General features: G+C 41.0%; 2 long non-coding RNA genes and 1 pseudogene across 5 annotated transcripts; all 3 read left to right on the forward strand.

Annotated features, from left to right (window-relative positions):
* Positions 1-6,036: 6,036 nt before the first annotated feature.
* On the forward strand, positions 6,037-22,064 carry LOC144701881 (uncharacterized). Of its 4 annotated transcripts, none has more exons than XR_013581131.1 (9): positions 6,037-6,503; positions 6,629-6,719; positions 6,832-6,896; positions 12,989-13,045; positions 14,863-14,926; positions 15,013-15,099; positions 21,348-21,431; positions 21,534-21,662; positions 21,945-22,064. It is a non-coding gene; the product is annotated as an uncharacterized LOC144701881 (long non-coding RNA). The 4 variants fall into 4 exon arrangements; XR_013581129.1 differs by having other exon boundaries at positions 6,038-6,503; positions 6,663-6,719; XR_013581130.1 differs by lacking the exon at positions 6,832-6,896 and having other exon boundaries at positions 6,039-6,503.
* Positions 15,106-20,719, forward strand: LOC144701880 (uncharacterized; annotated as a pseudogene).
* Positions 22,065-23,490: 1,426 nt separating the features above from the next.
* On the forward strand, positions 23,491-24,584 carry LOC144701883 (uncharacterized). Its single transcript, XR_013581134.1, has 3 exons — positions 23,491-23,804; positions 23,907-24,035; positions 24,320-24,584. It is a non-coding gene; the product is annotated as an uncharacterized LOC144701883 (long non-coding RNA).
* Positions 24,585-25,928: the final 1,344 nt, after the last annotated feature.

A 25,928-nucleotide genomic window follows, 5' to 3' on the forward strand; every position in this document is an offset into this window, starting at 1 on the left:
CTTGGCGTTTTTTGATGAATAATGTGAACGCAATAAAATTAATAAAATCTCAATTTAAATACTAAACCAATAATAAAATATAGTCTTTTGGTTCTTAAAAATCATTTATTGGCTAGAGACTGGTGAGAAAACTATCAAAACAACTATAAAAAAATATCAGAAAATTAGTTAAACCCTTACCAACATTTAGCCAAGTATTCTAAACCCTGTAAAAAAATAGTTATTTAATGGAAAGAGGTAAAATACCATGTAAAACAACTAAAAAGTCGGACAGAATAAAAGAATCAACGTGTAAGATAGTTATCTTTATTTATATATGATATCATACGATTATCGCTATTAAATCGCATAAATATAATGCAATATTCATTAATTAAACATTATAATTTGCAAGTTATCAAATGCTTGGACGAATAACTTAACAAATAAAGGCAATTAAAATGTACAAAGTGTAAGTTATGAAAGGTGGGTATTATTAAAAAAAGTCAGCGGTCACGGTCTGCTATGTAGCAGATTATACATGCCTTATAACATTGTCAGGTCTCTTTTTTTCTGTGCTCCATTACGTTATGATGAATTCTTACACCAGAGTCCTCAGGTATTTCAATCAACCTGTATTAATCTCATCACCATCATAGTCATCGGCATCATCTATTTCAAATAAAGATTTGAACACGACGTACCTTGGGGATACTGGAAGAAATGTATAATAATGGTGGTCTACTAATAGTTATTTCGTTCTCTCATGAAGGATATCAGAAATGAGATAGAGGGCAGTAATGTTCATTTAAATATCTTCAATCAGTACCTGTAATTTTAGTACTAATGGCTGTTTATTGACGATAACTTTTTTATCAAAACTGCAGGCCTTGCGATAAGCACTCCAATCATGATATATATCTTAGGCACATAATGTTTAATGTTCATTCATGAGTTTATTACAATTATCAATCCCGACACCAGAGTTTGCATCTTTTCATAAAAAGTCAACAATATTATATTTAAATGTCAGCAATATGTAGGAATGTATGGTGAGAGTCATCAGTTCATATGACAATTTTAAGCAGTTCATATAGACTAACTGAATAATTTTACTTTAAGGTTTTATGTTGCAGAAAATTATTTTTCTAGAAAAAAATATTGACTTCATTAAAACATTTATGAACTGATGGGTTGTATATATTGTCAATATGTTTTATTGTTTGCGCCAAATGTAAGAGATCATATTATAAACTAGAAATGAAATGATACAGATTACGGGCATAATTATAAAAAGTGTTCATAATGAATTATAACATTAATACGAGGACTACCCCTCAATCTGGGCATGTGAATTAGTCCTTCCATATAAATTTCTTAAAAACTTCAGATTTAGGATGCATAGAAAAATAAAAACATGTCATGGCCTTAAAACATGTCACACATATAATCTACGGTGTTTGAAATGAAACTGATTAAAAATCGAAAAACAAAAATTTGACATTTTTTCCTATTTTGACACTTGTGAACATGAAGAGTGCGAGTGGACATATGTCTATTTTCAAGAATTAGAACATGTAAATTGTCAACCCAGAAGGCAGAAACTGTGTTATGATACACACTAGTATAGAAGGAGGTCCATATAATTAATCAGGGAAATGAACCAGTATGTCTTCCCTTCTCATAGTATCATTGAATTAGAAGAGAAAAATAATTACTACAACACAGGTAAATTATATTTCGAATGCAAAAATAATAATGTAAAATGTGTTACTCTAAATCAACGTGAATACCTACTAATAATGACATAAAAGGTTACTTCAGTACGAAGGATGTCAGAAATGAGAGAATGGATAGTGATGTGCATCAAAACATTTTGTTTTGTATCTATTTTTTCCATTAGTGCTAGTGACGACAGTTATTTTAAATATAGGAAGTAAATTTTGTAGTGGTTATTGAGACAATTTTAAATTGCACGTCATTGTGTTACTCTTGAAAGGTTGGAGGTAAAAAGAAAAAAAACTTTGACCAGTTATGCTCTCATAAATTAACACAATTTTAAATCCTTTACCCTAATTTAACTTGTTTTAAATAAATCATTTCTAAGTAGTAATAGATTTATGCTCTAACAGTAACCTGCCCTGTATCATAGGGTTGGAAAAAAGTAACTTAAAATAAACAATAAAATATAGGGGTTCATATGAAAACTGGCCATCTCTAATATTTGTCTTTAACTGCTGCTATTTGGGTCTCTTTGAAATTCACTAACCTTTGTAGACCCCGTGGATTTATCGCAAACATATCCCAAACAAATACAAAGATTGTTGATTAATCTAATAGAAAAAATATTTTGTGGGATATTTCACTCACATATACTAGTGTTGGGCCCAAGAGCAGTTAAGTTCAAAAACAAATTTATCAAGAATCAGATGATTACCTTGCGGTTTCAATAATTATATTTTAAACCTAGGACTACCCCATTTATAGTTTGGGGTTCAGTATTCTTGTTTCATTCTTAGTTGCATTCCTTTTTGGAAGCCGTATATATTAATAGTTTTAGGTGGATAAGTTTATTTATTCATTGAATGGAATGCAGTAAAATTATGATTAAAATTTTTCAGCTTAACCGTTCGCTATTTTGGCATTATGCAGACCTCAATTATAGACTGCACGTGTGGGACACCATAAATAACAAACATATCCAGTAGTCTGAAATGGGAAGTGAAGAAATGTAAGCATACAAGCACTATGACTATGACTAATGATTGCAAACGTACATATGATGGGATCTCTTTGAGGTATTCTTCTCAAATATATCTATGTTACTCTGTTTCATGTTTTTAATCCTCAATTTATCAACCTCATTATTTTTACTGATTGCCGTTAGTTATTAAGCATAAAAAGCTGCCAAATATTCAATTTTCATGCTTATTATCACTATATTTCATTATTTGAGGCAGAAGTTACCATAACAGCTGATCCCTGGAAAGGGAAGAAATTGTACCAATGTAATATTGCGTTAAACAGGAATATAGACTATAAAACAATGATCGACAAATCACATTTTATATGTTGAGCCTTGAAAAAACGTTTGATGTCAGTTAGTTATTAGTGCTTTTTATACTTCTAAAATATTTTCTAACATAGTGTATCCTAATGTGGGAAAGTCTCCCAACAACGCCTGCTAGACAAGTTCATATATTTATTTACAATGATAGAGGAACTTTTGTCATGAAAGATGAGTGTCTCCTGTATAAAGTGTTGATTGATATATAGAAGGGTTACAACATATAAGATATGTTTTAAAAGCGTGTTATAATCTTAATCAGACATTAGTTTCTACTTAACGACCTTTTATTCTGTCTTTTTGTGAAATATGTGGCACTCACACATTGGGACTTATTAAACCCAGCTGCATAAAATGTAATTTTTGTGGTGCACCAAGGTCTTAATTCTTTCTTGGTAACTTAATTTTATGAAGTTGAGAATTTATTGTCATTTAATGGTGTAACTATCGTCACGAGAAAATTCTAAGTACTAAATTCAGAGCGGGCCACCTTCTATCAAAGGAAAATAATAGATGTAGAACCATCTTAACCAAATATACTCACTAGCACGTATTTAGCTTTATGGATGTGAAATTTAAGACTTCAGCCTATAGCCCCATCTAATCTATGACATTGCTGGTATCCAAAATCTCCCAAGTAAGCAGTTCAAATTCCGGTACATGGTTAACCCTAGTAATCGCCATAAAACTGCTAAAAATGAACAATTTATTGTACTGTGTGCACCGATAGTTTTTGGAAATCATACATCATGGTTAGCTCATCTTTGTATGAACCTTACGAAATGTATAGTATGTTATCCACTTGGCCGCCCATCCCTCCGTCTGACGCAGTGGATATCTATTATCCCCGGCCATTTGTGACGCCTAATGGCGTATAACATTTGACAGCTTCTCTTGGTAAGCTTCTAATCTGTTATTATTTGACATTCCAGGTCGCATTTTTCTCTAAATAAAATGTAAAATGGTCGACAACCAAGCGCGTATTGTCAGAGATACTTGTTTAGCTGGAAGGCCTTTCCTGTCACCTTCACAAACTCTTGACGTTTCTCAATGCATGTATCCCTTGGCAGCACCAATGCAGAGAGGGAGAGAGAGAGGGAACCATTGGCAGCACTAGTGATAGGATAATTTCCTCCCCCACCTAGGCCTTGTCAGATCACCTTCCACTTGGCCCTCACTAACTCTCAGAACTTTGTCAAGCCAGAGGGAGGGAGAAAAGAATCTTTTCACCCTTTCACTAAAACTCCACATCAGGGACTCAGGATGACGTACACAACGAAGTCTGAAGCATTTAACGGCATCCCTTAGTTAGGGCATGAATTTGATGGGTGAGTTTGGGCCAAGCAAATTTGCCTATTTAGTGCCCCTTTCTTAAAATCTGAACCCTTTTAAAGGGTCTCTTGTATTTTCTTATCGCGTTTCCTCTGACGAGAAAGGCTCATTAACCCAATGAGATCTCCTTTGGCGGTATGAACTGTCCCTTGGTTCTTTCATGAGAGCAATTTGCCTAGTCTTTAAAACAAGTCCAAGTTTATCTAAGGAAGAGGCTAAAACCAGCCGGCTTGGCTGATTGGCCATGTGGGCCACATTAAGTGAAAATCACTATACTTTTATACTATTTAAAACATGAATATGTGTGGAGAGTTCTACCATGACAGTTCACTGAACGCACATGCCCCAAGGGATGATTTCATATGGAATGTGAATGAAACATGCCTTTAGTTCACTCTTACTTAATACACAAACATTGAATTACCAATGGAGTGTTTAATGCACACATTGGTTTGTTGTTTGCTTGAGATAGTCTAAAACCAGAATGGTGCACTAATTCACATTCATGAACTTTGATAGTTTTCTGAATTAGCCAAGTCATCGTGGAGCTGTCCAGTGCTCTAGACCGTGAAACAAAACTCGCACATCACAATCATTGCAGTTCTAGTTTTCCATGATAGAATGAATATTTAGTCAAGAAGACCCCTTTTAATTGTTGACGAGGGACCTTTGACGAAGGTATAAGGTCCGACACAGCATTGGGATCTTTGAAGGGCTGTAGGATCACTTGTGGCATTCAACCTCAACTAGAAGTCGGTGGTTAGGTAGAAGAGGATGGACTTTGGTGGTCTTTGATGGACTTTGATCTGCATTTAAGCGCAATCAACATCTGCAATTTGATTGCAGTTTGGAACTTTTTAAAAGTTCAATGTATTGTTTTCGGGCTCATGTCAACATATATCTCTGTTGCAATGTGCTTCTTGATTCAATGGAATTTCCATTAATTAACCAAACAATAAAAATTATTGTTTCCAATTTCATCTACATCAAATAATGCTCTAATTATTTCATAATCACAGTCTCCTCTTTATGGAGTTATTGGACCAGGATTATACTTCAAACCTTATGGACTTGTTCTGAACGACCTAATTTCAACAAGCAGTAGTTTTGCAAAGTAAATGGTCCTTCTTTAGTTAATCACGTTAACAAAAAACAAAAGTAATTGCAAAGCTTGTACGATTTCTTATGGAAGGAGTGTCTAGTATCGACTCATACATTTGGGACAGTGATAAGCGCAAACACCCTTATTCGAAACTGGATAACCTTACCGATTACCTTCAAGTACACTACCTTTTAATGTTGAGTCATTATCAACTAGGACTGAAAGAAAGGATTGGGTCAAACTCTTCTTTGGTGGCAATGTATAACTATGAATAGTCATCGACTCACAATTAATGGTAGAATACAAGGCCGCTTATGGGACATACAATATAGTACGAGTGTATGATCATTACGCTTCAACCGGAATATTATATTTCACCTCTTGTGAAGAAAAATAACTGAAAGCTAAATACTGAATGACACGGCCATAGATCTAAACTACTATAATAGAAATACACGTGCGCTTCTGCGCTCTGATTGGCTGAAAAAGTAGTGGGAGAAAAGAGAGAGAATGACATAGAAGAGAGAGAGTGAGGGAGAAGAGAGAGAGAATATGAGGAGCTCCGCTACCCTCCCCGCCGAAAGCGCCCCCTCCTCGCTCCCGCTACCCCCTTCTCAGTGTTCAGCGCCCCCTTCCAACCGCCGCCCCGCCCTCCTTCCCCAGCCGCCGTGCCCCCCTTCTCGACGCTGGCCCGTCCTCCTCCCGTTGCAGCCCGTGTCCCCTCCCCGCCACCGCCAACCCCCTTCTCCCGTGGCCCTCCGCCCCCTTTCTCTTTCTCCCCACGGCAGCCCTCCGCCCCCTTTCTCTTTCTCTTTCTCCCCGCGGCCACCCTCCCCCCCCTTCCTCCCCGCCCACCCCCCGCCCTCCCCCCCTCCCCCCCGCCCCCCTTCTCCCCGCCCTCCGCCCCCTTTCTCCCAGCCCTCCGCCCCCTTTTCCCCCCGCCAAACAACTTCTCCTCATCGCTCCTTCTTTTTTCCCTCCTATCCGTCGCTTTAAATTCATAGTTTTTCCTGATCTCAACGGGTATTTTCCCGATCTCGGCTGCCGCTTCTTCATATCCTTTTAATGGGATCAATTTCAATATATTTTTCCGAATTGTTATGATTTAAGTGTTTTTCTTTTTTACATATCTATATTTTGTTGCACAGTCTCTCATCAGGATTGCCTTGGCTTCTGTTGTAGACAATCAAATCAGCTCTATTTGCGACCTTGGCCAGCTGAAGTTCTTCAACACGATCGGTGGGTTCGGCGTGATTCCTCATCTGTTTTCCTAATATTAGGAACTATGATTAGTCATTTCTTGGAAATTATATTTGTATTTAACTTGATGGTTATTTTTTTCCCGTCACAGTTTTATCTCGAAATCCAATTTTTTACACTGTTTCATGCTCGAAGAAGTCGAATTCTATCACCAAGGTGAATTCCGACCTTTCCTCCTCCGAGTTTTGATCATTTCGCTCTATGATGACTAAACTCGAGTTATTATCACAGTTCTCGCTGTCAAATTGTAAGATCCAAACGCTTGGATCGTCGCTACCGTCCATGATTAATTTAAAGGAGTTAAGGCTCGCTGATAAAAAAATCACTCTAAGAAGTGACTCTCTCTATCTCTCTTTCTCCCTCTTAGTATCTTACTCTTACTTTTTCTCTCACTCATTCTCTTTTTCTCTCTCATTCTCTTACTTTGCTTACACTCTCCTTCTTACTCTCTCCCCCTTACTATCTCTCTCTCCCTCCCCTACTCTCTTACTCCACTTATTCTCTCCCTCTCTCCTTCCCTTTCTCTCTCTCACTCTCCTCTCTTATTAATCTCTTAATATCCCTGTCAGTAACCTACTCTCTCTTCCCATTTCTAGGCTAAACTATCCCCCTTCCCACTCTCCTACCCTCTATCACTCTCTCTTACTCCCTCTCTCTCTCTCTCTTACGCTCTCTCACAATCTCACTTTCTCTCTCTATCTCTCCTTCTCCCTTTTAGTATCTTACTCTTACTTTTTCTCTCACTCTTTCTATTTTGCCCTCTCACTCTCTTACTCTGCTTACACTCTCTCTCGCTTACTCTCTCACCCTTACTATCTCTCTCTCCCTCTCTTACTCTCTTTCTCCACTTATTCTCTCTCCGTCTCCTTCTCTTTCTCTCTCTCACTCTCCTTTCTTATTAATCTCTTTCTATTTCTATGCTAAACTATCCCCCTTCCCAGTCTTCTACCCTCTCTCACTTTCTCTTACTCCGTCACTCTCTCTCTTACGCTCTCTCACAATCTCACTTTCTCTCTCTATCTCTCTTTCTCCCTCTTAGTATCTTACTCTTACTTTTTTTCTCGCTCTTTCTCTTTTGCCCTCTCACTCTCTTACTTTGCTTACACTCTCTCTCTCTTACTCTCTCCCCCTTACTATCTCTCTCTCCCTCTCTTACTCTCTTTCTCCACTTATTCTCTCTCCCTCTCATTCTCTTTCTCTCTCTCACTCTCCTTTCTTATTAATGTCTTTCTATTTCTAGGCTAAACTATCCCCCTTTCCAGTCTCCTACCCTCTCTCACTTTCTCTTACTCTCTCACTCTCTCTCTTATGCTCTCTCATAATCTCACTTACTCTCTCTATCTCTCATTCTCCCTCTTAGTATCATACTCTTTTTTTACTCTTACTCTTTCTGTTTTTTCCTCTCACTCTCTTACTTTACTTACACTCTCTCTCTCTTACTCTCTCTCCCTTACTATCTCTCTCTCCCTCTCTTACTCTCTTTCTCCACTTATTCTCTCTCCCTGTCCTTCTCTTTCTCTCTCTCACTCTCCTTTCTTATTAATCTCTTTCTATTTCTAGGCTAAACTATCCCCCTTCCTAGTCTCCTACCCTCTCTCACTTTCTCTTACTCTCTCACTCTCTCTCTTACGCTCTCTCACAATCTCACTTTCTTTCTATATCTCTCTTTCTCCCTCTTAGTATCTTACTCTTACTTTTTCTCTCACTCTTTCTCTTTTTCTCTCTCATTCTCTTACTTCGCTTACACTCTCTCTCTTCCCTCTCTCTCTTACTATCTCTCTCTCCCTCTCCTACTCTCTTACTCCACTTATTCTCTCCCTCTCTCCTTCTCTTTCTCTCTCTCACTCACCTCTCTTATTAATCTCTTACTCAATATCCCTGTCAGTAACTTACTCTCTCTTTCCATTTCTAGGCAAAACTATCCCCCTTCCCACTCTCCTACCCTCTATCACTCTCTCTTACTCCCTCTCTCTCTCTTACACACTCTCACAATCTCACTTTCTCTCTCTATCTCTCCTTCTCCCTTTTAGTATCTTACTCTTACTTTTTCTCTCACTCTTTCTCTTTTGCCCTCTCACTCTCTTACTCTGCTTACTCTCTCTCTCGCTTACTCTCTCCCCCTTACTATCTCTCTCTCCTTCTCTTACTCTCTTTCTCCACTTATTCTCTCTCCCTCTCATTCTCTTTCTCTCTCTCACGCTCGTTTCATATTAATCTCTTTCTATTTCTAGGATAAACTATCCCCCTTCCCAGTCTCCTACCCTCTCTCACTTTCTCTTACTCTCTCACTCTCTCTCTTACGCTGTCTCACAATCTCACTTTCTCTCTCTATCTCTCTTTCTCCCTCTTAGTATCTTACTCTTACTTTTTCTCTCGCTCTTTCTCTTTTGCCCTCTCACTCTGTTACTTAGCTTACACTCTCTCTCTCTTACTCTCTCCCCCTTACTATCTCTCCCTCCCTCTCTTACTCTCTTTCTCCACTTATTCTCTCTCTCACTCATTCTCTTTCTCTCTCTCACTCTCCTTTCTTATTAATCTCTTTCTATTTCTAGGCTAAACTATCCCCCTTTCCAGTCTCCTACCCTCTCTTACTTTCTCTTACTCTCTCACTCTCTCTCTTACGCTCTCTCACAATCTCACTTACTCTCTCTATCTCTCTTTCTCACTCTTAGTATCTTACTCTTTTTTTTCTCTTACTCTTTCTGTTTTTTCCTCTCACTCTCTTACTTTGCTTACACTCTCTCTCTCTTATTCTCTCTCCCTTACTATCTCTCTCTCCCTCTCTTACTCTCTTTCTCCACTTATTCTCTCCCTCTCCTTCTCTTTCTCTCTCTCAGTCTCCTTTCTTATTAGTCTCTTTCTATTTCTAGGCTAAACGATCCCCCTTCCCAGTCTCTTACCCTCTCTCACTTTCACTTACTCTCTCACTCCCTCTCTTACGCTCTCTCAGCATCTCACTCACTCTCTCCATCTCTCTTTCTCCCTCTTAGTATCTTACTCTTACTTTTTCTCTCCCTCTTTCTCTTTTTCTCTCTCACTCTCTTACCCTGCTTACACTCTCTCTCGCTTACTCTCTCACCCTTACTATCTCTCTCTCCCTCTCTTACTCTCTTTCTCCACTTATTCTCTCTCCGTCTCCTTCTCTTTCTCTCTCTCACTCTCCTGTCTTATTAATCTCTTACTCAATATCCCTGTCAGTAACCTACTCTCTCTTTCCATTTCTAGGAAAAAACTATCCCCCTTCCCACTCTCCTACCCTCTATCACTCTCTCTTACTCCCTCTCTCTCTCTCTTACGCTCTCTCACAAACTCACTTTCTCTCTCTATCTCTCCTTCTCTCTTTTAGTATCTTACTCTTACTTTTTCTCTCACTCTTTCTCTTTTGCCCTCTCACTCTCTTACCCTGCTTACACTCTCTCTCGCTTACTCTCTCACCCTTACTATCTCTCTCTCCCTCTCTTACTCTCTTTCTCCACTTATTCTCTCTCCGTCTCCTTCTCTTTCTCTCTCTCACTCTCCTTTCTTATTAATCTCTTTCTATTTCTATGCTAAACTATCCCCCTTCCCAGTCTCCTACCCTCTCTCACTTTCTCTTACTCTCTCACTCTCTCTCTTACGCTCTATCACAATCTCACTTTCTCTCTCTATCTCTCTTTCTCCCTCTTAGTATCTTACTCTTACTTTTTCTCTCGCTCTTTCTCTTTTGCCCTCTCACTCTCTTACTTTGCTTACACTCTCTCTCTCTTACTCTCTTCCCCTTACTATCTCTCTCTCCCTCTCTTACTCTCTTTCTCCACTTATTCTCTCTCCCTCTCATTCTCTTTCTCCTTCTCACTCTCCTTTCTTATTAATCTCTTTCTATTTCTAGGCTAAACTATCCCCCTTTCAAGTCTCCTACCCTCTCTCACTTTCTCTTACTCTCTCACTCTCTCTCTTACGCTCTCTCACAATCTCACTTACTCTCTCTATCTCTCTTTCTCCCTCTTAGTATCTTACTCCTTTTTTTCTCTCACTCTTTCTCTTTTTCCCTCTCACTCTCTTACTTTGCTTACACTCTCTCTCTCTTACCCTCTCCCTTACTATCTCTCTCTCCCTCTCTTACTCTTTTTCTCAACTCATTTTCTCTCCCTGTCCTTCTCTTTCTCTCTCTCACGCTCCTTTCTTATTAATCTCTTCTATTTTGAGGCTAAACTATCCCCCTTTCCAGTCTCCTACCCTCTCTCACTTTCTCTTACTCTCTTACTCTCTCTCTTACGCTCTCTCACAATCTTACTTTCTTTCGATATCTCTCTTTCTCCCTCTTCGTATCTTACTCTTTTTTTTCTCTTACTCTTTCTCTTTTTCCCTCTCACTCTCTTACTTTGCTTACACTCTCTCTCTCTTACTCTCTCTCCCTTACTATCGCTCTCTCCCTCTCTTACTCTCTTTCTCCACTTATTCTCTCTCCCTCTCCTACGTTTTTTCTCTCTCACTCTCCTTTCTTATTAATGTTTTCTATTTCTAGGCTAAACTATCCCCCTTTCCAGTCTCCTACCCTCTCTCACTTTCTCTTACTCTCTCACCCTCTCTCTTACGCTCTCTCATAATCTCACTTACTCTCTCTATCTCTCGTTTTCCCTCTTAGTATCATACTCTTTTTTTTCTCTTACTCTTTCTGTTTTTTTCTCTCACTCTCTTACTTTGCTTACACTCTCTCTCTCTTACTCTCTCTCCCTTACTATCTCTCTCTCCCTCTCTTACTCTCTTTCTCCACTTATTCTCTCTCCCTGTCCTTCTCTTTCTCTCTCTCCTTCTCCTTTCTTATTAATCTCTTTCTATTTCTAGGCTAAACTATCCCCTTCCCAGTCTCCTACCCTCTCTCACTTTCTCTTGCTCTCTCATTCTCTCTCTTACGCTCTCTCACAATCTCACTTACTCTCTCTATCTCTCTTTCTCCCTCTTAGTATCTTACTCTTTTTTTTTCTCTCACTCCTTCTCTTTTTCCCTCTCACTCTCTTACTTTGCTTACACTCTCTCTCTCTTTCTCTCTCCCCCTTACTAACTCTCTCTCCCTCTCTTACTCTCTTTCTCCACTTATTCTCTCTCCCTCTCCTTCTCATTCTCTCTCTCACTCTCCTTTTTTATTAATCTCTGTCTCAGTATCTCTGTTAGTGTCTTACTCTCTCTTTGTATTTCTAGGTGCCCTTTTATTCACTGAAATCTTTTTTCCTTCCTCTGTATTGCGATAATGTGCAGAAATATTCACGCTCCCTCTCCCTTTCATCAAACCACTTCTCCTCATCGCTCCTTTTTTTCCCTCCTATCCATCGCGTTAAATTCATAGTTTTCTCTCTTAGTATCTTACTCGTACTTTTTCTCTCACTCTTTCTCTTTTTCTCTCTCATTCTCTTACTTCGCTTACACTCTCTCTCTTCCCTCTCCCCCTTACTATCTCTCTCTCTCTCTCTTACTCTCTTACTCCACTTATTCTCTCTCTCCCTCCTTCTCTTTCTCTCTCTCAGTCTCCTCTCTTATTAATCTCTTACTCAATATCTCTGTTAGTATCTTACTCTCTCTTTCTATTTCTAGGCTAAACTATGCCCCTTCCCAGTCTCCTCCCCTCTCTCACTTTCTCTTACTCTCTCACTCTCTCTCTTACGCTCTCTCACAATCTCACTTTCTCTCTCTATCTCTCTTTCTCCCTCTTAGTATCTTACTCTTACTTTTCCTCTCGCTCTTTCTCTTTTGCCCTCTCACTGTTTTACTTTGCTTACACTCTCTCTCTCTTACTCTCTCCCCCTTACTATCTCTCTCTCCCTCTCTTACTCTCTTTCTCCACTTATTCTCTCTCCCTCTCCTTCTCTTTCTCTCTCTCACTCTACTTTCTTATTAATCTCTTTCTCCGTATCTCTGTTAGTATCTTACTCTCTCTTTCTATTTCTAGGTGCCCTCTTATTCACTCATATCTTTTTTCCTTTCTCTGTATTGCGATAATGTGTAGAAATATTCACTCTCCCTCTCCCTTTCATCAAACCACTTCTCCTCATCGCTTCTTCTTTTTTTCCCTCCTATCCATTGCGTTAAATTCATAGTTTTCCCTCATCATAATGGGTATTTTCCCGATCTCGGCCCCGGATTCTTCATATCCTTTTAATGGGATCAATTTCAATCTATTCTTCCGAATTGTTATGATTTCAGTGTTTTATTTTTTACATATCTATATTTGGTTGCACAGTCTCTCATGAGGGTTGCCTTGGCTTCTGTTGTAGACATCCAAATCAGCTCTATTTGCGACCTTGGCCAGCTGAAGTTCTTCAACACGATCGGTGGGTTCGGCGTGATTCCTCAGCTCTTTTCGTAATATTAGGACCTACGATTAGTCATTTCTTGAAAATTATATTTGTATTTAACTGGATGGTTTTTTTTTCGTCACAGTTTTATCTCGAAATCCCATTTTTTACAGTGTCTCATGCTTGAAGAAGTCGAATTCTGTCACCAAGTTGAATTCCGACCTTTCCTCTTTCTCCGACTTTTGATCATTTCGTTCGTTCTCCAACTTTTGATCATTTCTCTCTTACTTTGCTTACACTCTCTCTCTTCTCTCTCTCCCTCTCTTACTCTCTCACTCCACTTATTCTCTCTCTCCCTCCTCTTTCTCTCTCTCAGTCTCCTCTCTTATTAATCTCTTACTCAATATCTCTGTTAGTATCTTACTCTCTCTTTCTACTTCTAGGTTAAACTATCCCCCTTCCCAGTCTCCTACCCTCTCTCACTCTCTCCTACTCTCTCACTCTCTCTCTTACTCTCTCTCACAATGTCACTTACTCTCTCTATCTCTCTTTCTCCCTGTTTCTCTCTCTCTTACTTTTTCTCTCACTCTTTCTCTTTTTCTCTCCCACTCTCTTACTTTGCTTACACATTCTCTCTCTTACTCTCTCCCCCTTACTATCTCTCTCTCCCTCTCTTACTCTCTTTCTCCACTTATTCACTCTCCCTCTCCTTCTCTTTCTCTCTCTCACTCTCCTCTCTTATTTGTATCTCTTTTCAATTCTTATCTCTTTCTCTCTCTACCCACTATCAAACCCATTATTTTCTTACTCTTACTGTCTGACAAATGCCTCCAGACTTAGATTTCCAATAAACATCCTGGGTCTCCATATCCAAGCGAGCAATGCACATTCAGTTTTTAAATTTCTGAGGGTTCTAGGGACCGATGTCTGCAGTGTTGAACCCTGTATAAATGTTTCGTTTTAGAGTGATACTCAATATTTTTTTGTTGTTTGTATATCGGAAATAAATTCTGTGATGAAATTCGTGACGTAAACCCTGTATAAATTCTGACGTAAACTATCTCTCTGAATCTACAATGAACTTCGTGGCTCGATTGGTTACACAATACGTACCATAATCCATAATTTTTTTAGATTTCCAAATAAACTAAACAGTCTCTCAATTGAATTCATGGATACATTAGGCACACGGCACACCATCTGGCCAGGTTATGAATTTATTTAGTTTTGAACTTGATCTAATTCATGGGTCGATTAATCACGCCATCTGTACGATAGTCAGTAATTTATATCTTCTCTTAAAGCTCTTTCTTTAACACATCCCAGCCTTAAAACTTGGCCAACGAGTTGCCGGTAAATACTTTCTTATTCCATAACCTTGATAGAATTCAAATTTATTTTCTTATATTCGATTGGACGTAATTTTTAAGGTTATGGATAATCTTTTCAGATCCGATCTGACACATAATTCAAAATTCCCTTTTTAATAAATTGATCCGTAGTGCAATTCCAGTTCTGGTTTTCAATGCTTCTAAAAATTTGTTCCCACGAATTCGATCAGAGGCGCGATTCTACATCGCTCATCGACTCATGATAAGAGACCAAGGGCCGCCTGATTCACTAAGGCAGGCTACATATCGATACAAATATCAAAAATTCATTTGGGTAATTTACATTTTATTTGTTGAGATCATTCGTTCAGATCTAGAGTTTGCATTAACTGGATCACTTTATTTGTTGAGCTGTTTGGATTTTTAAAAAAAGTCGTTTATGATTACATCATTCAAAGACTGATAGTGCTGGATATCAATCAATTGTTGAACTTTTTATTCATTCTGATAGTTTAACTGCAGACGATACTGCAAATGAGTGGAGGAATAAGATAAGAAAATGGGCTGCCTAATTCACCATGCCGTGGTATGTACTGATTTACACATCGAACACTTACGTGGAACTAAGTTAAATATAATGTTACATTGACCTTGCTGTTTCCCTTTCTGCAGCTTGAGAGTCGTCTCAGAAAGTGAGATAAACCTTGATGAAGGGAGCATTCCTTTAGGAAACTAAAACAACTTGATTATCTGTCGAAGGTTGGTTATCCCATCTAATTATTGTTTACCTGAATCAATGCCAATATGCTTTCCTATTTTCCTATTATTTGGTTAAAAAATTCTTGATTTTGCATTTCCTGATTTCAAGCTCAAAACTTGGCTTCACACCCTTACCATGATCAGAATTTTTTTAAGTAATCGAGATTGTGGTTCTCCTCAAATTTCAAGCTTCACGAACTAGAAATCCAATATTGATTTCTCTCACCTTGATCAATATGAGTTGATGAAGAGAACTGAATTGAGTGAATCACAAAAATTTCTAAGACCAAAAAATGAGACGAGAGACCAAACTATTTCGTACATCGTCCATAGCGCGGACAAGTCGCTGTTGACGCACCGGCTGAGAGATGAAATCAAGGGCGGAGACCACTGCTCCTCTCTTCCCCCTTCCCCGTTGTCCCAATTGAAATGATTGCTATAGATGAAGAGATGGATGTAGATTCTGATAGATGGACATCGAACTTCTCCATCAATCAATGATGTGCAGTTGACTGCTCATCTGATGTGCAGATTCTAATGACTGCTCATTTGATGTGTAGTTGACCTAGCATAATTATGCTCTTGCTGAAGAGTGTAAAAATTTTGAAATCAAGCTTGATACAATATGTTCCACTCTCCACTACTGATGTCAACTTATAATTTTAGGAATTCATCCCTAGATTTTGTTCCATTGACTACTACTAATGTCCACTAATAATTTTAGGAATTCATGTGCCCTTTTGTTCGCTTATTGCGCCCACCATTGTTTACAACCGTATGACCGAGCGGATCGCATACCGTCGATCTACAGAATCAGCCAACGTGAGTACCTTCCTCGCAGCTTCGCGTACGGTGGAGAATGTTCAACCACATTCTCTAGGAGTTATGCCTGCGACATGCGCTTCGTGCCAATCTAAGATGTGGATGCAAGAACGCAAACATGGTTCTGGTCAGAGGAACCCAGTGTTCCAATTATGCTGCAAGAATGGCGAGGTGATGCTTCCGGCTTTCCCCAATCCACCGGGAATGCTTCTCGCTCTGTTGGAGGGGACGACAGAGGAGGCGAAGCACTACCGCGATTTCCTTCGAGCCTACAATTCAGCTTTTGGATTCACATCCAGCGGGGCAAATTTTGACCGTACCCTTGCCGACAACCATGCTGGCATTTACACATATCGCATACAAGGAGCTGTTTACCATCATATCTCCAAAGCCCTATTGCCCCCTATTGGTGAAGCTCCCTGTTTTGCTCAAATCTACATATACGACACAGACTACCAGATTGTCCGACGAAACTCTATCTTCCCTGATCTACATCGCTGCATCCTTGAAAAGATCCACCACTGTCTGCGTGAGGTGAATCCCTTTGCTCGGCAGTTTCAAGATAACAATGAAGAAGTGCTCCATAGTGCATCCACCCAAGAATTTGAGCTACGAATCGGTGAACCTTCTATCCTCGACCGTCGTTATGATGAACCCATAGCATCTGAAGTAGCCATACTTATGCATGGAGATGGTAATGAAGGAGATGGTAGGCGCAACGTTGTTCTTCGAAAGCGTGGAGGGGGGCCTACAGTTCGTGAATCAGCTTGACGGAAATTATGATCCGCTACACTTTGTGCTCCTCTTCCCATATGGCACTCAAGGGTGGAGCATGCAACTAAACGAAAGAACCAAGGTAACGATGAATTAGTTCTATGCTTACCATTTCATGGTTCGAGACTCATCACGAGTGCTTCATCTTTCTGGCTGGCTTTTCCAAGAATATGTTGTGGATGCCTACGCCAAGATTGAAGAGTCACGCTTACTGTGGATTCGATGCAACTAGAGGACATTGCGTGCAAGCCTCTACCGCGGGTTGTTTGACCAAGTTGCCACTGACGATGTTGCTATTCCTGTAGGGAGGATGATCATTCTCCCACTATCCTTCACCGGCGGCCCGCGCTATATGCAAGGGCTGTACCAGGATGCCATGCTACGGTAAGAAAGATGGGAAAGCCTGATTTATTCATCACAATGACTTGCAACCCGAAATGGTCCGAGATCACCGAAGCTCTGCTACCCGGACAGAAGTCGCAAGATCGATTCGACCTATGTTGGCGCATTTTCCGATTCAAATTGAAGGAGCTCCTCCATTTAATCATCGACAAGGAAATATTCGGCAAAGTAAAAGGCCGTGTGTACGTTGTTGAGTTTCAGAAACGTGATCTGCAACATGCGCACATGTTATGGATACTAGATGATCCGTACAAGCCAAGAACCACTGAAGACATTGACAAGATTGTGTGTGCCGAGTTACCAGATCCCAATGAGACCGAGTTACTTAATTGTGTGGCGACACATATGATCCACGGTCCTTGCGGTTCTGCAAACCCAAGATGCCCATGTATGAAGAATGAAAAGTGCTCCAAGAAATACCCCAAAGAGTTTGTCAACTCAACATAGGTAAACAACGATGGGTACCCTCTCTACTCGTGTCGCAATAATGGTCGTGTTGTCCAGAAAGGTTCACATCTCATTGACAATCGATGGGTCGTTCCGTACAATAAGTATTTGTGCAAAGTGTTCAACTGTCACATCAACGTTGAAATCTGCTCTTCTATCCAATCCGTAAAGTACCTGTACAAGTACGTGTATAAAGGCCACGATCGCATTCAAGCAAAATTATCTTCAAAGGTTCTGCCAGTGAACGATTCCATTCTACGTGCACCTCAAAACACTACATCCAATGATGAAGCCCAACAATATCTCGATGCCCGATACGTGTCCGCATCAGAAGCCTTCTAGCGTATCTGCGAATTTAGCATGCATAAAATGTATCCAAGTGTTTATGCCCTCCAGGTACACGATGAGAATATGCAATCCATGGTGTACGAAGAAGGTGAACCGGTTAGTGAAGTCATGGACAGGGCAGCACGCACCCCACTCACTGAGTGGATGCGCTATAATAGGGAGCATCCAGAAGACGAATTAGCCAGGCGAACGTTGTACGGTGACTTCCCGTCTTATTACACGTGGACCAATTCCACTCGACGATGGTCACGACGTCATCGCCTGCAATGCCATGGTAGGCTGCACTTTGTGTGCTCCCGCGACACTACGCGATACTATCTCTGGATGATGCTTCATCGCATTCCAGGAGCGAGGTCTTACGAAGATTTGCGCACCGTTCAAAATGTTGTTTACGACACATATCAGAGTGCCGCTGAAGCCCTTGGCCTACTTCACTCTGACGCTGAGTTTGACAACGACCTCGCACTAGCCTCAGCCATTGCTTCTCCCCGTCAAATACGCGAGCTATTCGCAATGATACTACTCTACTATGAACTCTCCCAACCACCTGTGCTTTTTGGAAAATATCTTGACGCAATGTCAGATGACATCCGTTTAGAGAACTGTGCTTCACAAGTGTCTAACCATATACGACAAAAAGTATTGAGGGCGCTCCATTCAATCCTTTACCACAACGGATCTTCTCTTGCAGCATACCCAGTGTTGCCCCAAGTCGTTGAACCTCAAGTTATAGATGCAGGATGCAGTCCAAGCCATGGAAACGACAATCAAAATGCAATGATCGCAACAGAACGCCTACGAGACATGCTGCTTGAGCTTCTAACGATAAGGGTACATGAACAGCCATTTGATCTCCATCAAAGTCTGCATTTGAATGTGGAACAAAGACAACTTTACGACGCAGTATTTGATGCCATCGAATCAGGAAATCATGCTACGGAGTCCAGTGTATTCTTTGTTGACGGGCCTGGTGGATCTGGAAAGACTTTCCTCTACTCAGCTATTATCGCCCAAATCAAGGCCTCTCGCCTCACCGCCATACCGACTGCGACAAGTGGTATTGCAGCGCTTCTTTTGGAAGGAGGTCGAACGTTACACTCCACATTCAACATTCCAATTCCTGTCACACACATCTCAACGTGTGGAATCTCACCTGACTCCGTGATTGGCCGAAAAATTCAGTCATCAAGTATTATAATTGTGGACGAAGCTCCAATGATGCACCGCCATGTTTGCGAGACGTTGGATCGATCTATTCGAGATGTGATGAAGACCATAGATGCAACTTTGAAAAATGTTCCTTTTGGTGGCAAGGTTGTTGTCATGGGAGGCGACTTTAGACAGATGCTTCCAGTCATATAGAAAGGCTCACGGTCAATGATCATCAGTTCATCTCTTAGCCGAAGCGATGTATGGCGCCATTGCTCTGTTTTCAGCCTCAGAACCAATGTCCATGTTTCACTAGAGCAACAAGCGTGGAGCGAGTTCCTACTTGCGGTAGGAGAAGAATGCCTTGGCCCTGATGTCCATCTTCCTCCTGAGGTTCAGCGCGTCCCCTCCTTGCTTGATCTGATTGCCAAAGTTTATGGAACCTTTGATGATACCGCAACTTCGTTGGTAGCGAAGACAATTTTGACGCCCTTAAACATTGATGTGGTCAAGGTCAACAACATGGTTCTCGATGTCTTCCCAGGTGAAGTTATGGAGTACTTCAGTTTTGACGCAATCCCTCATGGCGAAGTCAACAACGAATCTCTCTATCCAACCGAGTTCTTAAATACAATTGATGATGCGACAATGCTACTCCACAAGCTCCGACTCAAGATCGGTTGCATCGTGATCCTCCTTTGGAACTTGAACACAATACAAGGTCTATGCAACGGGACCAGGCTACGAGTGGACAGCTTTCTCCCAACAATGATACAAGCCACAATCATCAGCCAAGGCAATTTCTACGGTGATGTCCATCTCTTACCACGGATTGCGCTCTACCCGTCTCAATCGAGGCTTCCATTTTGATTCAAGCGCCTGCAGTTCCCACTTCGATTGGCCTTTGCGATGACGATTAACAAATCCCAAGGCCAGACCTTAGACACAGTGGGGTTATATCTACCAAACCCACTTTTTACTCACGGCCAACTCTACGTCGCTCTATCAAGGACACGGATCGGTCCAACCGGAATCGTGTTCTGCGATGGCAGCACAAACCGCCTGCCTGTGACCAACATTGTTTACAGAGAGGTTTTCCACTAGGAGATGTCAGGTAGAAGGCTGTAGAAGACGATCTTCTCCGATCTCAGGTACAACATCAAACTCCCCCTCTCAATTCTCATCCCCATAAAAAACAAGAATTAAATTACTTCTTAATTTCAGCTCCCATGAAGCCGTTCCATCATCTGCGCTCCACTAAACAGAACAACGTCATCATCGTCCACATCATTATTACACCATCTTCGAGTCATAAAATCTATCCTGTCAAAGAGGCCCAGGCCTAGCAATTCTTCAATGTGACGTGCCAGCGCGGGGTTGCATTCATTTGTATTGTACGTCTCAAAAACAGCATGAGAAACAATCTTCATCGTCTGACCTTCCCACCGTCGCAATACAGCACAACGCACCTCCACATAAAAAAGGCAAAAAACTTCTTTCTTATGTTCTCCCCCTCCACTGCTCCCTCTATCTCTATATAAAATCTCCTCCTTCCCTACCACGGCGCATCTCCTTCTATCTGTCCCCCTCATACGCTCACTCTATTCGTCTCTCACCGTCTCTAACTCTCTCTCCCTTTGCCTCCCCTCTTTTCCTCTCATTCTCTTTCTCTATCTCTATCGGCAATATTAGGGAAAAAACGAAAGAGAGAACTCGAGAACGAAAAAAAGAGCGCCAAATACTGGATCGGCGAAACGGTCGCATGGGGACCAAGCAAGGTCTATTTATTTGGTGAGCTTTTTGGATTTTTCACAAATAATTTTTTATTATAGCAGTCAACGGCTGACATTGGTGGATATCAATCATTTTTTATTCTTCTCGGTCTATTCCAAGTGAGCATTGCGAGCGGGCCACCAGTTCTCTAAGCTGTCCTCGACATGTTCTCCAAATGAAGTAGGTTTATTTCTTCCATTCACCTGCATCTGTCTCCAAGCTTGACGGAGGCGACCTTCTCTTTGATGGCCACGTCTACAGTCCTTGATTTAACTATCCTCGTATGTTGCTCTACAAGGATTTCTCCGCAATTTTTTCGTAATCAGCGCACTTTCATTGTCCTGTTCCTCTTAGAACTTTTTCCCTCCAAACAATTAGTGCTCATTTTACAATTTCGCTGGGGTTCTGCTAGCTTCTTCCACGTTTTTGGTTATTTTTTAAGAGCGTGCACTTTTCATATTTCCTCGCACGTAACTGCCTCCTAATCGGGAATCTATGTCTGGTGATGATCATGACTTTGTCTCTCTTGGCAGGTGGAATTGATGTGTCCCAGTTGGTGATCTTCCGAGTTCAACAATTTACTCTACAATCAACGAATATCAAGATCAATTTATTTGGTGAGCTTTTTGGATTTTTCCCAACGCATTTTTCATTATAGCAGTCAACGGCTGACATTGGTGGATATCAATCATCTTTTATTCTTCTCCGTCTACTCCAAGCGAGCATTGCGAGCGGCCCACCAGTTCTCTACGCTACCCTCGACATGTTCTCCAAATGAAGTAGGTTTCTCTCTTCTATTCACCTTCATCTGTCTCCAAGCTCGACGGAGGCGACCTACTCTTTGATGGGTACGTCTACAGTCCTTCGTTTAACTATCTTCGTATGTTGCTCTACAAGGATTTCTGCAATTTTTTCATAATCGGCGCACTTTAGTTGTCCTGTTGCTCTCAGAAATTTTTCCCTCCAAACAATTAGCGCTCCTTTTACAATTTCGCTGGGGTTCTGCTAGCTTCTTCCACGTTTTTGGTTATTTTTTAAGAGCGTGCACTTTTCATATTTCCTCGCACGTAACTGCCTCCTAATCGGGAATCTATGTCTGGTGATGATCATGACTTTGTCTCTCTTGGCAGGTGGAATTGATGTGTCGCAGTTGGTGATCTTCCGAGTTCAACAATTTACTCTACAATCAACGAATATCAAGATCAATTTATTTGGTGAGCTTTTTGGATTTTTCCCAACGCATTTTTCATTATAGCAGTCAACGGCTGACATTGGTGGATATCAATCATCTTTTATTCTTCTCCGTCTACTCCAAGCGAGCATTGCGAGCGCCCACCAGTTCTCTCGCTACCCTCGACATGTTCTCCAAATGAAGTAGGTTTCTCTCTTCTATTCACCTTCATCTGTCTCCAAGCTCGTGGAGGCGACCTACTCTTTGATGGGTACGTCTACAGTCCTTCGTTTAACTATCTTCGTATGTTGCTCTACAAGGATTTCTCTGCAATTTTTCATAATCGCGCACTTTAGTTGTCCTGTTGCTCTCAGAAATTTTTCCTCCAAACAATTAGCGCTCCTTTTACAATTTCGCTGGGGTTCTGCTAGCTTCTTCCACGTTTTGGTTATATTTTAAGAGCGTGCACTTTTCATATTTCCTCATACGTAACTGCCTCCTAATCGGGAATCTATGTCTGGTGATGATCATGACTTTGTCTCTCTTGGCAGGTGGAATTGATGTGTCGCAGTTGGTGATCTTCCGAGTTCAACAATTTACTCTACAATCAACGAATATCAAGATCAATTTATTTGGTGAGCTTTTGGATTTTTCCCAACGCATTTTCATTATAGCAGTCAACGGCTGACATTGGTGGATATCAATCATCTTTTATTCTTCTCCGTCTACTCCAAGCGAGCATTGCGAGCGGCCCAGTTCTCTACGCTACCCTCGACATGTTCTCCAAATGAAGTAGGTTTCTCTCTTTTATTCACCTTCATCTGTCTCCAAGCTCGACGGAGGCGACCTACTCTTTGATGGGTACGTCTACAGTCCTTCGTTTAACTATCTTCGTATGTTGCTCTACAAGGATTTCTCTGCAATTTTTTCATAATCGGCGCACTTTAGTTGTCCTGTTGCTCTCAGAAATTTTTCCCTCCAAACAATTAGCGCTCCTTTTACAATTTCGCTGGGGTTCTGCTAGCTTCTTCCACGTTTTGGTTATTTTTAAGAGCGTGCACTTTTCATATTTCGCACGTAACTGCCTCCTAATCGGGAATCTATGTCTGGTGATGATCATGACTTTGTCTCTCTTGGCAGGTGGAATTGATGTGTCGCAGTTGGTGATCTTCCGAGTTCAACAATTTACTCTACAATCAACGAATATCAAGATCAATTTATTTGGTGAGCTTTTTGGATTTTTCCCAACGCATTTTTCATTATAGCAGTCAACGGCTGACATTGGTGGATATCAATCATCTTTTATTCTTCTCCGTCTACTCCAGCGAGCATTGCGAGCGGCCACCAGTTCTCTCGCTACCCTCGACATGTTCTCCAAATGAAGTAGGTTTCTCTCTTTTATTCACCTTCATCTGTCTCCAAGCTCGACGGAGCGACCTACTCTTTGATGGGTACGTCTACAGTCCTTCGTTTAACTATCTTCGTATGTTGCTCTACAAGGATTTCTCTGCAATTTTTTCATAATCGGCGCACTTTAGTTGTCCTGTTGCTCTCAGAAATTTTTCCCTCCAAACAATTAGCGCTCCTTTTACAATTTCGCTGGGGTTCTGCTAGCTTCTTCCACGTTTTTGGTTATTTTTTAAGAGCGTGCACTTTTCATATTTCCTCGCACGTAACTGCCTCCTAATCGGGAATCTATGTCTGGTGATGATCATGACTTTGTCTCTCTTGGCAGGTGGAATTGATGTGTCGCAGTTGGTGATCTTCCGAGTTCAACAATTTACTCTACAATCAACGAATATCAAGATCAATTTATTTGGTGAGCTTTTTGGATTTTTCCCAACGCATTTTTCATTATAGCAGTCAACGGCTGACATTGGTGGATATCAATCATCTTTTATTCTTCTCCGTCTACTCCAAGCGAGCATTGCGAGCGGCCCACCAGTTCTCTACGCTACCCTCGACATGTTCTCCAAATGAAGTAGGTTTCTCTCTTCTATTCACCTTCATCTGTCTCCAAGCTCGACGGAGGCGACCTACTCTTTGATGGGTACGTCTACAGTCCTTCGTTTAACTATCTTCGTATGTTGCTCTACAAGGATTTCTCTGCAATTTTTTCATAATCGGCGCACTTTAGTTGTCCTGTTGCTCTCAGAAATTTTTCCCTCCAAACAATTAGCGCTCCTTTTACAATTTCGCTGGGGTTCTGCTAGCTTCTTCCACGTTTTTGGTTATTTTTTAAGAGCGTGCACTTTTCATATTTCCTCGCACGTACCTGCCTCCTAACCGGGAATCTATGTCTGGTGATGATCATGACTTTGTCTCTCTTGGCAGGTGGAATTGATGTGTCGCAGTTGGTGATCTTCCGAGTTCAACAATTTACTCTACAATCAACGAATATCAAGATCAATTTATTTGGTGAGCTTTTTGGATTTTTCCCAACGCATTTTTCATTATAGCAGTCAACGGCTGACATTGGTGGATATCAATCATCTTTTATTCTTCTCCGTCTACTCCAAGCGAGCATTGCGAGCGGCCCACCAGTTCTCTACGCTACCCTCGACATGTTCTCCAAATGAAGTAGGTTTCTCTCTTCTATTCACCTGCATCTGTCTCCAAGCTCGTGGAGGCGACCTACTCTTTGATGGGTACGTCTACAGTCCTTCGTTTAACTATCTTCGTATGTTGCTCTACAAGGATTTCTCTGCAATTTTTTCATAATCGGCGCACTTTAGTTGTCCTGTTGCTCTCAGAAATTTTTCCCTCCAAACAATTAGCGCTCCTTTTACAATTTCGCTGGGGTTCTGCTAGCTTCTTCCACGTTTTTGGTTATTTTTTAAGAGCGTGCACTTTTCATATTTCCTCGCACGTAACTGCCTCCTAATCGGGAATCTATGTCTGGTGATGATCATGACTTTGTCTCTCTTGGCAGGTGGAATTGATGTGTCGCAGTTGGTGATCTTCGAGTTCAACAATTTACTCTACAATCAACGAATATCAAGATCAATTTATTTGGTGAGCTTTTGGATTTTTCCCAACGCATTTTCATTATAGCAGTCAACGGCTGACATTGGTGGATATCAATCATCTTTTATTCTTCTCCGTCTACTCCAAGCGAGCATTGCGAGCGGCCCACCAGTTCTCTACGCTACCCTCGACATGTTCTCCAAATGAAGTAGGTTTCTCTCTTCTATTCACCTTCATCTGTCTCCAAGCTCGACGGAGGCGACCTACTCTTTGATGGGTACGTCTACAGTCCTTCGTTTAACTATCTTCGTATGTTGCTCTACAAGGATTTCTCTGCAATTTTTTCATAATCGCGCACTTTAGTTGTCCTGTTGCTCTCAGAAATTTTTCCCTCCAAACAATTAGCGCTCCTTTTACAATTTCGCTGGGGTTCTGCTAGCTTCTTCCACGTTTTTGGTTATTTTTTAAGAGCGTGCACTTTTCATATTTCCTCGCACGTAACTGCCTCCTAATCGGGAATCTATGTCTGGTGATGATCATGACTTTGTCTCTCTTGGCAGGTGGAATTGATGTGTCGCAGTTGGTGATCTTCCGAGTTCAACAATTTACTCTACAATCAACGAATATCAAGATCAATTTATTTGGTGAGCTTTTGGATTTTTCCCAACGCATTTTCATTATAGCAGTCAACGGCTGACATTGGTGGATATCAATCATCTTTTATTCTTCTCCGTCTACTCCAAGCGAGCATTGCGAGCGCCCACCAGTTCTCTCGCTACCCTCGACATGTTCTCCAAATGAAGTAGGTTTCTCTCTTCTATTCACCTTCATCTGTCTCCAAGCTCGACGGAGGCGACCTACTCTTTGATGGGTACGTCTACAGTCCTTCGTTTAACTATCTTCGTATGTTGCTCTACAAGGATTTCTCTGCAATTTTTTCATAATCGCGCACTTTAGTTGTCCTGTTGCTCTCAGA

The sequence above is a fragment of the Wolffia australiana genome, chromosome 4, assembly GCF_029677425.1.
Source record: "Wolffia australiana isolate 7733 chromosome 4, ASM2967742v1".
NCBI lineage: Eukaryota > Viridiplantae > Streptophyta > Magnoliopsida > Alismatales > Araceae > Wolffia > Wolffia australiana.